An 11,951-nucleotide genomic window follows, 5' to 3' on the forward strand; every position below is an offset into this window, starting at 1 on the left:
CCTTTATTATTATGTAGTTCCCATCTTTGTCTTTTATTATGTTCTTCATTTTAAAGTCCAATTTGTCAGATATAAGTATTGCTACTCTAGATTTTTTCTTATTTTCATTTGCATGAAATATCTTACTCCCACCCTTCACTTTCAGCCTGTGTGCGTCTTTTGATCTGAGGTGAGTCTCTTGTATACAGCATATGCAAGGATCTTGCTTTCTTATCCACTCAGTTACCCTATGTCTTTTGATTGGAGTATTTAATCCATTTATATTTAACGTGACTCTTGATAGGCACATAGTCATTGCCATTTTGCTATTTGTATTTCTGGTCTTCATTAGTTAGATTGTTTTCATCTTTATTCTGCGTACAGAAGCCCTTTTAACATTTCCTGCAATATTGGCTTGGTGGTAATGAATTCCTTTAGCTTATTCTTTTCTGGGAAGCTTTATCTCTCCTTCAATTTTAAATGATAGCCTTGCTGGATAAAGCAATCTGGGTTGTAGGCCTTTGTTTTTCATCACTTTAAATACCTCCTGCCACTCCCTTCTGGCCTGCTAAGTTTCTCTAGAAGTCATTTGATAGTCTCATAGGAGTTCCCTTGTATGTAAGCCACTGTCTTTCTCTTGCTGCTTTTAGGATTCTCTCTTTGTCTTTAAGCTTTGCCATTTTAACTATAATGTGTCTTGGTGTGGGTCTGTTTGGATTTTTTTTGGTTTGAACTCTCTGCACTTCCTGGGCATACATGTTGTTTTCCTTCACCAGGTTAGGGAAGTTTTTGGTCAGTATTACTTCGAATATGTTCTCGGTCCCTTGCTCCCTCTCTTCTCCTTTTGGTATTTCTATGATGCGCATGTTGTTGCACTTGATGTTATCTCATGGGTCTCTTAAAGAATTTTCATTGTTTTTTATTATTTTTTCTTTTTGTTGTTCCACTTGGTGATCTCTGCTAACTTGTCTACTACATTGCTGATTTGATCCTCTGCTTCTTCTAACCTGAGGGTAATTCCTTCAAGTGTATTCTTTATTTCAGTTATTGTATTCTTTAGTTCTAACTGGTTGTTTTTTATGATTTCTCTATCCTTCTTTATGTTGTCACTCAGCTCCTTAAGCATTCTTTTTTAAAGATTTTTTTGGGGAAGGGAAACAGGACTTTATTGGGGAACAGTGTATACTTCTAGGGCTTTTTCCAAGTCAAGTTGTTGTCCTTTCAATCTTAGTTGTGGAGGGCGCAGCTCAGCTCCAGGTCCAATTGCTGTTGTTAGTTGCAGGGGGTGCAGCCCACCATCCCTTGTGGGAATCAAGGAATTGAACCGGCAACCTTGTGTTGAGAGCCCACTGGCCCATGTGGTAATCGAACTGGCAGCCTTCGGCGTTAGGAGCACAGAGCTCCAACTGCCTGAGCCCAGGCCAGACCCTCCTTAAGCATTCTTATCATCAGTGTCCTAAACTCTGTCTCTGATAGGTTGGTTAACTCTATTTCATTTAGTCCCAATTCTGGAGGTTTCTTTTGTTCTTTTATTTGGGACATGTTTCTTTGTTCCCCATTCTGGCTGACTCTCTGTGTTTGTTTCCATGTATTAGGTAGAACCCCTAGGGCTCTCAGTCTTTTCTGGGTGGTCTTATGTAGTGTGTGTGCTTTATATTTGAATTGCACCACTTACCTATTCCCCTGTGTGTGTGCTCCAAGGTGACCCTTGTGTTGTGTGTATTCTCTTGTTAAAGTTGATCTTTAATTGTTTTTGGCTTGTCAGTAGGTGGGATTGATTCCTAGAATGACTAGCTGTGAGAATTGGCTATGCCCACAGTGTATGACCTGCTGTGTGAAGTTGACCCCTCAGATGAGGCTTGGCCCTTATGGGCCAAGCCTGTAGAGAATTCCCTTTGGGTGTGTCACTTGTAGGTCAAATCCGGTAATACTCTGGTTTGATCTGGATTTGGCCTCTGGGTGTGTTGATTCTTGTGCCTCTTGGGCTGGGCCCTGGTATAGGGTGATTTCAGAACAAAATAAATCAACAAGCACAAAAACAAAGAAAAAAACAAATACACTCACATGTAAAAACAACCAACAACCAACACTCAACACAGACAAAAATGTCAAAAATGTCAAAAACCAAACCAAACCAAAGAAATGAAACAAAAAATAGCAACACACACACACACACACACACACACACACACACACACACAGATCAATATAGAAAATGGAAAGAGGGAGGAAAAGTAGGGCAAGGAAAAGAAAAAAGAAGAGAAAAGGGCAAAATGTATGTGTGTGTGTATATATATATATATATATATATATATATATATATATATATATATGTATGTATGTATATATGCTAAAAATGATAATAATACTAAAAAAAAAAAAAAGACCAAAAAGAAAAAAGCAGCACCAGTCTTGGCTTAAGCCCACCAAGCTATCTCCAGGTTATCCTCTGCTATACAAAGACTCCTCTGTGTCTTGTGGAGGCAGAGTTGGCCACCTGGTACCCAGGGTGACCCTGGCACTGAAGTTCTAGATGAGTGAGGCTATGGGGTGTGGTTAGTAGTCAGTGCAGTATCTGCTCTTGCCTGCACAAACGTGTGCTTAGAGCACCATAGCCAGCCATTGGGAGGTGGGCTTATTCCCTTTGCACAGGTTTCATGGGTCTTAGGGCACTTCTGCCATCAAGGGGTGTGGAGGTTGTGAGATTTCTGAACTGCTGAGAGCCCAGAGCTGCTTCTGCCACCTGATGTTGACCCCTGTGTGTGTCTCTGCAGCTGTAATTGCCCTGACGGGAGCAGCCCAGAAAAGGTGGGGCCTGGGAGGCAGGTGTCTTCTGTCTCCCTTCCTAGCCTCTTCCCTAGGTCACAGCTCACAGCTGCAACTGATTTTTTTCCAGATCCTGAGCGCTACAGCTCCTCTGTAATCTGACACTATTTCTCAGTTCAGGGACCAGCCCGAGACTCTGGAAGGATAGGGGTAGGATTGCTGTGGGAGAGTTGGGGGAGGGGCCAGGCATGGAGTTTGCTTTCTATCTGACCAAGAGACCAGCCTGCCTCAAACGCTGGGTACACTGATTTCTCGGCAGGACTGTGGGTCGCAGGGAAAGAGCCCAGAGACTGACTGCTGCAATCTCTGGTCTGCGTCCTGGGACCCCATGTCTCCTCAGCCACAGATGTGGGCCTCATCTCCACTCTGCTCCCTTCCCTCTTCCCTGCTCGCCCGGTTTGCCCACCTTCAAGTAATCCTTCTACGAGTCTCTTGGCTGTTCTGTGTGATGAGCAGAGAATCCTTTGATGGGTTTTAGATGTTCAATATGTGGTAAGTTCCAGAGGAGAACTCATGAAGCCCACCTCACTGCCTCCATTTTTATGACATCCTTGATGAATATTTTTTTAAAGTTCTATCAGAATAATGCATGCATATGGTAAACTATCAAGTAGTAGATAACAGCTTTGACACAAGCAACTATCTTTCCCTAGTCCTCCCCACCCTCCAGACTCATTCTTTAGAGGTAATTATCACACTATGCTCAGTTCTAGTGGTTACTTTCATAACACTAAATAAAATGTTATTTCTTGATTTATAAAATTTAGAAAATCTCTAAATTTTAATATTATATTTCACTGAGTTATTCTATTCATCTCTGATTGACAACTATTTTCAGTTTTTCTAAAAAACTTATTGTAATAAAACTCTATTTCATATTCCATTAGTATGTAATTGCCCTCTATATGAGATAAAGATTTTGACAAATTTCCTCCCCTTTTGCTTCCCTTCTTTTGTAAATTATACTTTTATTTTCACATTGTAAATATTGCTAAAGGCTGCTACCATTGTATTACATTCAGTAACTTTGCTTCTTTTTTATATATTGACTTACTTGAACATCAATAGATAGTTACTTATTACCTTATTACGGTTATTAAATTATTATTCACTTTTAGACTATATGGTATGCTAGGATTATATTTCATTCTTAGTGGGTCACAATCTATGAGGCACATGAAGAACAATGTTCTTAACATCGTGGTCAACTGGATTTCATTTTTCCAAGCACTTAAAATCATACTAATTTGAATCTGAATTTACTAAAATGGACCATGATTTTCTTTTGCATCTTTTGATTTTGGCTAGAGTTTCTAATAAGCTTTTATTTCTTGTTCACAAAACAGTGGTATTGAATATCCTCATGTTTTCACGTCCTTGCAGTTGTGCTCCTTGTTGTTTGGGGTCCTTTTCCTTGGGGTCTCCTTTCTCAGTGGGGAGTCCTCCCTACACCCTTTGTCCTCTGCTCCCACATTTGCTCTCTGGAGCTGCTGAACTGTGTCACTTCTGGATTTGTTCTCACTGCCCAATCTCTCAACAGTTAACCAAACTCTGTGTCTTTCCTTGTATTTGCTACAGGTAACTTCCTAAGAAAGGGTATGAAGGGTTTAAATTTTCTAAGTCTTTGTATGTCTCAATATGTCTTTATTCTGCTCCCATTTGTGATTGGTAATTTGAGTACAGTATTTTAAGTTAAAATTCAGTTTATATCAAAACATTGAAGACATTGTTCTATTCCCAAATCCAGTGTTCTCAATGAGAAGTCTGTCATCAGTCTGATTCTTGAGTTTTTGTAAGTAACCTGTTTATTCTCTTAGCAGCTTCTAGGAATTTTTCTTTATGCTCAATGATCTAAATTTTATAGCACTGTGTGTAGATATTTCCCCACTCATTCCATGGTCCCATTCAATTAGTACATCCTGTTCTTATCTGGGTTATTCAGATGTTGAGCCTAAAGAAATAATTTTCTTGTATGTCCTCTCCTATTTTCTAGTCTTTGTTGTACTTCCTGGGATATTTACTTAGCTTTCTCTCCCAGCCTCCTATATTGGATGGATCCTATGTGCCTCTTTTCTATCATTCTATATTTTTGAAAGGATATATTTACTCATCTATTATGCTTTACAAACTTTTACTATTAACATTCAAGATTTTCTTTTCCAAGAGCTTTCTTTGCTTTCTGAGTATTCTCTTTCATAACATATTGTCCTGTTTGGGGCTGGGGGTGGAAGGGAGGGTTGGTTGTAATAGCTCACTTCTTCCTGAGTATACTAAAAATACATTTAAAAAATCTTTGTTTTCTGAATTTTCCTTTTTCTCTCTCTTCTAATGTGGCTTTTCTGCTGCTGGATTTTCTCCTATTCTTAGTGATCCATGATTGACATTCTTATGTAAGAGAAAGCTTAGGGATCCCCAAATGCCAAAATGAGATCAAGTATTTACTCTAGGCAGCCAAAACCCACACTAGAAACTTTAAAACTCTTCAGAGAGCCTTCATGTCTTTAGTAAATAGTCCTCTGGATTTTTTCCCAGAGTTAAAAGCTACATATTCTGAGTACTTTGAATGGGTAGGCAGGCTGGTGCTTTGCAGGATATATCCTTTTTGTGCCCAGACCTTTAATAAATTCCCTGTTTTTTTTAGCGCCACTTCTAATTACTGCCTTCTGTCAGATCTTCTGACTCTGAGCCCAGAGAACCATTTATGTTCCCAAAGGCAGATTGATTCCCATCTCCCTTGCAGCAGATTTGTTCCCGTCTCCCTTGCAGCAGATTGGTTCCTGTCTCCCTTGCCACAGATTGGTTCCCGTCTCCCTTGCAGCAGATTGGTTCCCATCTCCCTTGCAGCAGATTGGTTCCCGTCTCCCTTGCAGCAGATTGGTTCCTGTCTCCCTTGCCACAGATTGGTTCCCGTCTCCCTTGCAGCAGATTGGTTCCCGTCTCCCTTGCAGCACCCTTGGAGCATATTCCTGATGGTTGCTCCCTTGACTGTATATCATCTGACAATACCTTCCATCCACTTTACATGGTCCACGAATTTGTTGAAATCTCTCATATGCTATTGAGCCTTCTCATGCTTATAGATATTATAGAATATTCCTTTTCTTTTTCTTTCCTTTTTTTTTTTTGCATTTCTCTAATTTCATTTCATTGGATTTCAGAAGGAATAGAAAGATATATGCCCAATTGTTTTTTGTTTTTTGTTTTTTAAATAAGTGCTCAACGGCAGTCAATTTCAGATTATGCTCTGTTTTGGACACCATTGTGTCCCCCCCTTCCCCCCAAATTCATAGATTGAAACCCTAGTTTCCAATGCAGCTTTATTTGGAAATAGGGCCTTTAAAGAAGTTATTAAAGTTAAATAATGCCGTAAGGGTGGGGCCCTCATCCAACAGTATTGGTGTCCTTATAAGAGGAAGAGATACCGGAATACATACACATGCACAGAGAAAATACCATGTGAGAACACAATGAAATAGACTCTCTGCAAGCTAAGGAAAGAGGTCTCAGGAAGAACAAAATCTGACAACACCTTGATCTTGGACTTCCTTTCCCCAGAACTGTGAGGGATAAAGCCGCCCAGTCTATGGTATTTTGTTATGGCAGCCTGAGCTGATTAACGTATGCTCCAAGAAAAGCACCCATAGTGTAGATAGACTATATTACTAGGTAATTGCTGGGCTTACCATTTCAGCTGACATATTCCCATGAAAGTGAGGAGTCTAAGAGGGATACTTTATGGAATAGGAGGCCATTATATTTCTACATGGATGTGAAATGAGGGAATTCTTAAGGTTGACTCCAGACATTTTTTTCTACAGAAATAGTTTGGGTTGTAGGTGATCTCTCTCTCTCTCTCTCTCTCTCTCTCTCTCTCTCTCTCTCTCTCTCTCTCTCGGCTTTTCTAAAGGTTATACTAAAGGGAAGATTCATAATGGACCAAAGTGATCATAACCACATAAAAAGGTAAAAGTTCTATACAGAAAAAAATTGTCTTAAGCTTGCTTAAGAGGTGAAAACCTGGGGAAAATATCTGGGTCATACATTTAAGAGACATAGGCTCAATGTTTACTAGTTTAAATTTTTTTAATTAAAAAAGTAAATATAATAGAAATCTAAACAGAAGACAGGAACAAGCAACTTACAAAGGAAGAAATATAAATGTCCAAAAATAGATTTTAAAATTATTGAAAAAATTATAGCTGGTTTAGTATACCTATACTCCAAATAATACCACCTGGAACAGAGCTTATTATAATGCTACTTGTCTTGGAATTATTCCCCAGTAGCTATTTGTATGTATAAAACAGCAATTGTCTGTGATACACTTTCAGCTAATAAAAGCTAGACTCAAAAAGGATCATGTACTTTGAGCCATGAGTTTTGACATACTCTAAACTAGAGAGTGCTATGCCAAATTACATATAGTCTGCTAAATGTGATATGTATTGCTTGTCCTCTAAGGCATTCATTTTGATTTAGAAAATAATATTTACCAACAATGGCTAAACAAATGTACGTATGTTATGGTGCTGAACTATGCAAAGTATCAAAGACAGATTATTATTCTGGATGCTAAAATTAAAATTTGCACAGCAGTTGTTAAGTTTCCTAAGTATCTTAGGAAATGTTTGGGGATAAACAATGTGTGATAGCCAGCTTCTAAGATGTGTGTATTAGGTTTTAGTGGCTTTTTTTTTTTTTAAATAAAGCAAACTTGGTGGCTTAAAACAACAGAAATGTATTTGTTCACAGTTGTGGAGGCCAGAAGTCAGAAATATGTCACTGGATCAACATCAAGGTGTTGGCAGGAACACATTTCCTTTGGAGGCTCTAGGGAAGAATTCATTCCTTCCCTCTTCCAATTTCTGGTGGTCCTGGCATTCTTTGGCTTATGGCTACATCTTCAAATCTCTCTCTGCTTCATATTTATATTACCTACTCTTCTGTGTGTCTGTGAAAAATCCCTCTGCCACTTTACTATAAGGACACTTATGATGGAATTTAGTAACGTCATCCACTTGGAATATGCACAATAATTTCCCCATCTCAGGATCTTAGTCATATCTGCAAAGATTTTCCATATAAGGTAATAGTCACAGGTTCCAGGAATTAAAACTTGATATCTTTTGGGGGGAGAGTGGGTTAAGATTCTGACACTGATTACAATGTGTATTTTCTTCCACACAACAAAGCAATTCTAATACCAGCTGGGTGTCTTACAATGCAACTCAATTCTGACATTATCTACCTAGAGATAGTGTGAAATCCCACAGGTTCAAGGCCAGTCCCACAAAGTGTCCTCCCCACCCCACTTCCACTTCAGACAACAATCATAAATATAGGTTTCCCTCTATACTTCTGACTGACTGGCTATAGATTGGAGGTTCTCATGACCCCCTCCTTAGGTTTGATTAATTTGCTAGAGCTGCTCAGAGAAACATTTTACTTACTAGTTATTAAGGATCAATAATGTCATAAAGGTGGGGTCCTTTACTTACTAGATCATCCATTTATTATAAAAAGGTATAACTCATAAACAGCCAGAGGGAAGAGATGCATAGAGCAAGGTATGGGGAAAGAGGCACAGAGCTTCCATGCTGTCTGAGAAGGCTACGCTCTCTACAAATCCACATGTTCTCCCACTCAGAAGCTCTCAGAACACTGCCCTTTTTCTTTTTTGAGGCTTCATTACATTGGCACAACCGATTAAATCATTGGCCATTGGTGCTTGAACTCAATCCCCTATGTGGGGGAGGGGTAGGACTGAAAATTCCAGCCCTCTAAAGGGGATCAAATATATGGTGATGGAAGGAGAACTGACTCTGGGTGGTGAACACACAATGGGATTTATAGATGATGTAATACAGAATTGTACACCTGAAATCTATGCAATTTTACTAATAATTATCACCCCAATAAATTAAAAAAAAAAAAAAAGAAAAAAGAAAATTCCAACCCTCTAATCACATGGTTGGTTCCTCTAGTGACTAGGTAATCCTCAGGTAACCAAGGGGAATTCCAGAAGTCACCTCATTAACATAACAAAAGACAACTTTATTGCTCATTCTTAAGAAATTCCAAGGGTTTTAGGACTCTGCCAGGAATAGGGATGAAGACCAATATACTTGTATATATCTTGATTATAAATCACAATATCACATGGGGGAGTGATTCTGCCTGCTATAAAGGCCTCCTATAATCCCTATCTCCTAGTGTTCACAACCTTGTTTGGTTCTCTCCCATATTGAACTAGGGATTATGTGACCAATATCATACAACAGAAGTGATGGCATGTGGATTCTGAGATTAGGTTAAAAAAGACTGCAGCTTCCATCTCAGGTGCATCTCTCTCTCTCTCTCTCTCTCTCTCTCTCTCTCTCTTCTCTCTCTCTCTCACACACACACACACACACACACACACACACACACACACATACACACACACACATCATTCATCATTCTGGAGGAATATAGCTGCCACGTCTGGAACATGATCAGGCAGCTCTATGGAGAGGTCCATGTGGTGATGAAATAAGACTTCCAGCCAACATCCTGGGAAGAACTGAGGACTCTAGGTAATAACTATGTGAGAGAGACTCCTTGGAAATGGAACTTCCAGGTCCAGTTAAGGCTTCAGAACACTGCATCCCAAACTGACAGCTTAACTACAACTTCATGAGAAATCCTGAGACAGAACCACCTAGTAAAACTGCTTCACATCCTGACCCTCAGAAACCATGTAATAAAATAAATGTTGTTTCATGACACTAAATTTTGAGGGTAATTTGTGAAACAGCAATAGATTACTAATACAGAAAGAGTAAGTTAGTATGCAGCTGAGGATTGATGGAAAGCCTTTAATACTATGAGAGGCCTCATAAATATAACTGCAGTCTGTATTATTGTCCAACAATTTTATGAAAGGTAGCCAGAAGAGTTGTAGCAAGAAACTTTTTATGCTAACAGGATTGTAAGCAACGAAAAGAACAACTGCCAATATACAATGCTGTGACTATATTGTCAGAAGGACTATGCTATAATGACTGTTGTTCTGATTCATTTGTGCTCCTACTTTCTGGGAGACATCCCTTGAATGAGAATACATGTAACCTGAAAAATGCAAATTTAAACAAAAATGAGATACCATGTATTACCTTTTTAATTTGCAAAGATGAAGACAAGTTAATACTTGATCCTGGTTAGATGCATTTCTGATGGGAGTACAAACTAGTATAGTATTTCTCTGGGCCAATTTGATAATATGTTTTGAAGCCTAAAAATATACTTAACCAGCAATTATACTTTTAGGTATTTTTCATAATAATCTTTATAGTTAATTATTTATTTAATATTGCACTGTTTTTATGCTTGAAATAATTTAAAAATAAAAATAATTTAAATATACAAACATAAAGGCTTGGTTAAATACATTGTGACATATTATATGTAATGCTATAAAATTCCCTCTGAGCACTATTTTCACAGCATCCCCTCAAATTTTGATACCTCATATATTTATTTTCATTTCATTCAAAATAATTTAAAAAATCTTTTGAGACTTCTTATTTAACCCATAGACTATTTAGAAGTGTGCTGTTTATTTGGGGATTTTCTAGCTATCTTTCTGTTATTGACATCTAGCTTAATTCTATTGTGGTCTAAGAATACATTTTGTATTATTTTTACAATTTATATATGTTGAGGTGTGTGTTATGGCTACAATGTGGTTTATCTTGCTGAATGTTCCATGTGAACATGAGAAGAACAAGTATTTTGCATCCTACAACACATATGGAGCAGCCTATAAATGTCAATTAGAGCAATTTGATTGATAGTGCTGTTCAGATCATCTATGTCATTACTGATTTTTGCTTGCTTGGTTACTGACATAGAGGTGTTGGAATCTCCAACCATAACAGTGGTATTGTCTATTTCTCCTTTCTTCTTGATCAGTTTTTGCTTTATGTATTTTGATTCTGTGTTGTTAGGTGTATGTATGTTTAGGATTATTATGTCTTCTTGAATATTATATAACCTCTGTTATTTTATGTAATGCCCCATTATAGTCGTGATAATTTTCCTTCTACTAAAGTTTTCAATTACTTCTTTGTTTCTTTTCTTCCTGTCTTTATCAAGTTTTAATTTAATATTTTATCTGATCCTGTTTTATCTTCTCTTTTAGTATACCATACTTAAATTTTTTTTTTAATTTATTTTAAGTGTGTTTTTCCAGGACCCATCAGTTTCAAGTCAAGTTGTGTTTCAATCTAGTTGTGGAGGGCACAGCTCACAATGGGCCATGTGGGGATCAAACTGGCAACCTTTTTGTTAAGAGCTTCGCACTCTAACCAACTGAGCTAACAGGCCACCCCTAAAAAAATTTTTTAATGGTTATCCTAGAGATTAAAATACATATTTTAAATTAGTCTGAGTCAACTTTCAAATAACACTACTCTGCTTTGATGTGAGGTTATGGCAGAATCACAAATTCCCCTCCCATTTCTTTTGACATTGCTATCATTTATTTCACTTATACCTATGGTAGAATCACCCAATCATTTTTACTATACTTACTTTGAACAAACAGTTACATTTTAGACTAACTAAAAATAAGGAAAATATTTTATTTTACATTGTTTATTCCTCTCCAGCACTCTTCCTTTTTTAAAAAAATGTGTATCCAAGTTACCATATAATTTTCCTTCTGTCTGAAGAATTTCTTTTAACATTTCTTGAAAGGCAGGTGGTCTACAAGTAATAAATTCCCTTAGTTTTCGTTTATCTGAAAAAGTCTTTATTTATCCTTCATTTTTGAAGGATAATCTCTCTGAATATAAAATTCTTTGCTAGTGGCTTGTTTTTCTTTCAGCACTTTATATATTTTAGTTCATTCTTTTCTTGTATGTGTGGTTTCAGACAAGAAGTCTAATATAATTATTATCCTTGTTCTATAGGCAAGCTGTTGTGTTTTTTTTTTTTTTTTTGCATTCTGACTTTGTTCAATTTTTTTTCTATTTGTTTGATTTTCTATAGTTTGAATATAAAATGCTGACATGCTTTTTTGTTTTGGTATTGTTACAACTTACAGACCTCCAAAAAAGCTCTAAGACTGAAAATCTACCTCTGTACACAGCAGGCAGGAAAAA

The sequence above is a fragment of the Rhinolophus hipposideros genome (genome assembly GCF_964194185.1).
Source record: "Rhinolophus hipposideros genome assembly, chromosome: 13".
NCBI lineage: Eukaryota > Metazoa > Chordata > Mammalia > Chiroptera > Rhinolophidae > Rhinolophus > Rhinolophus hipposideros.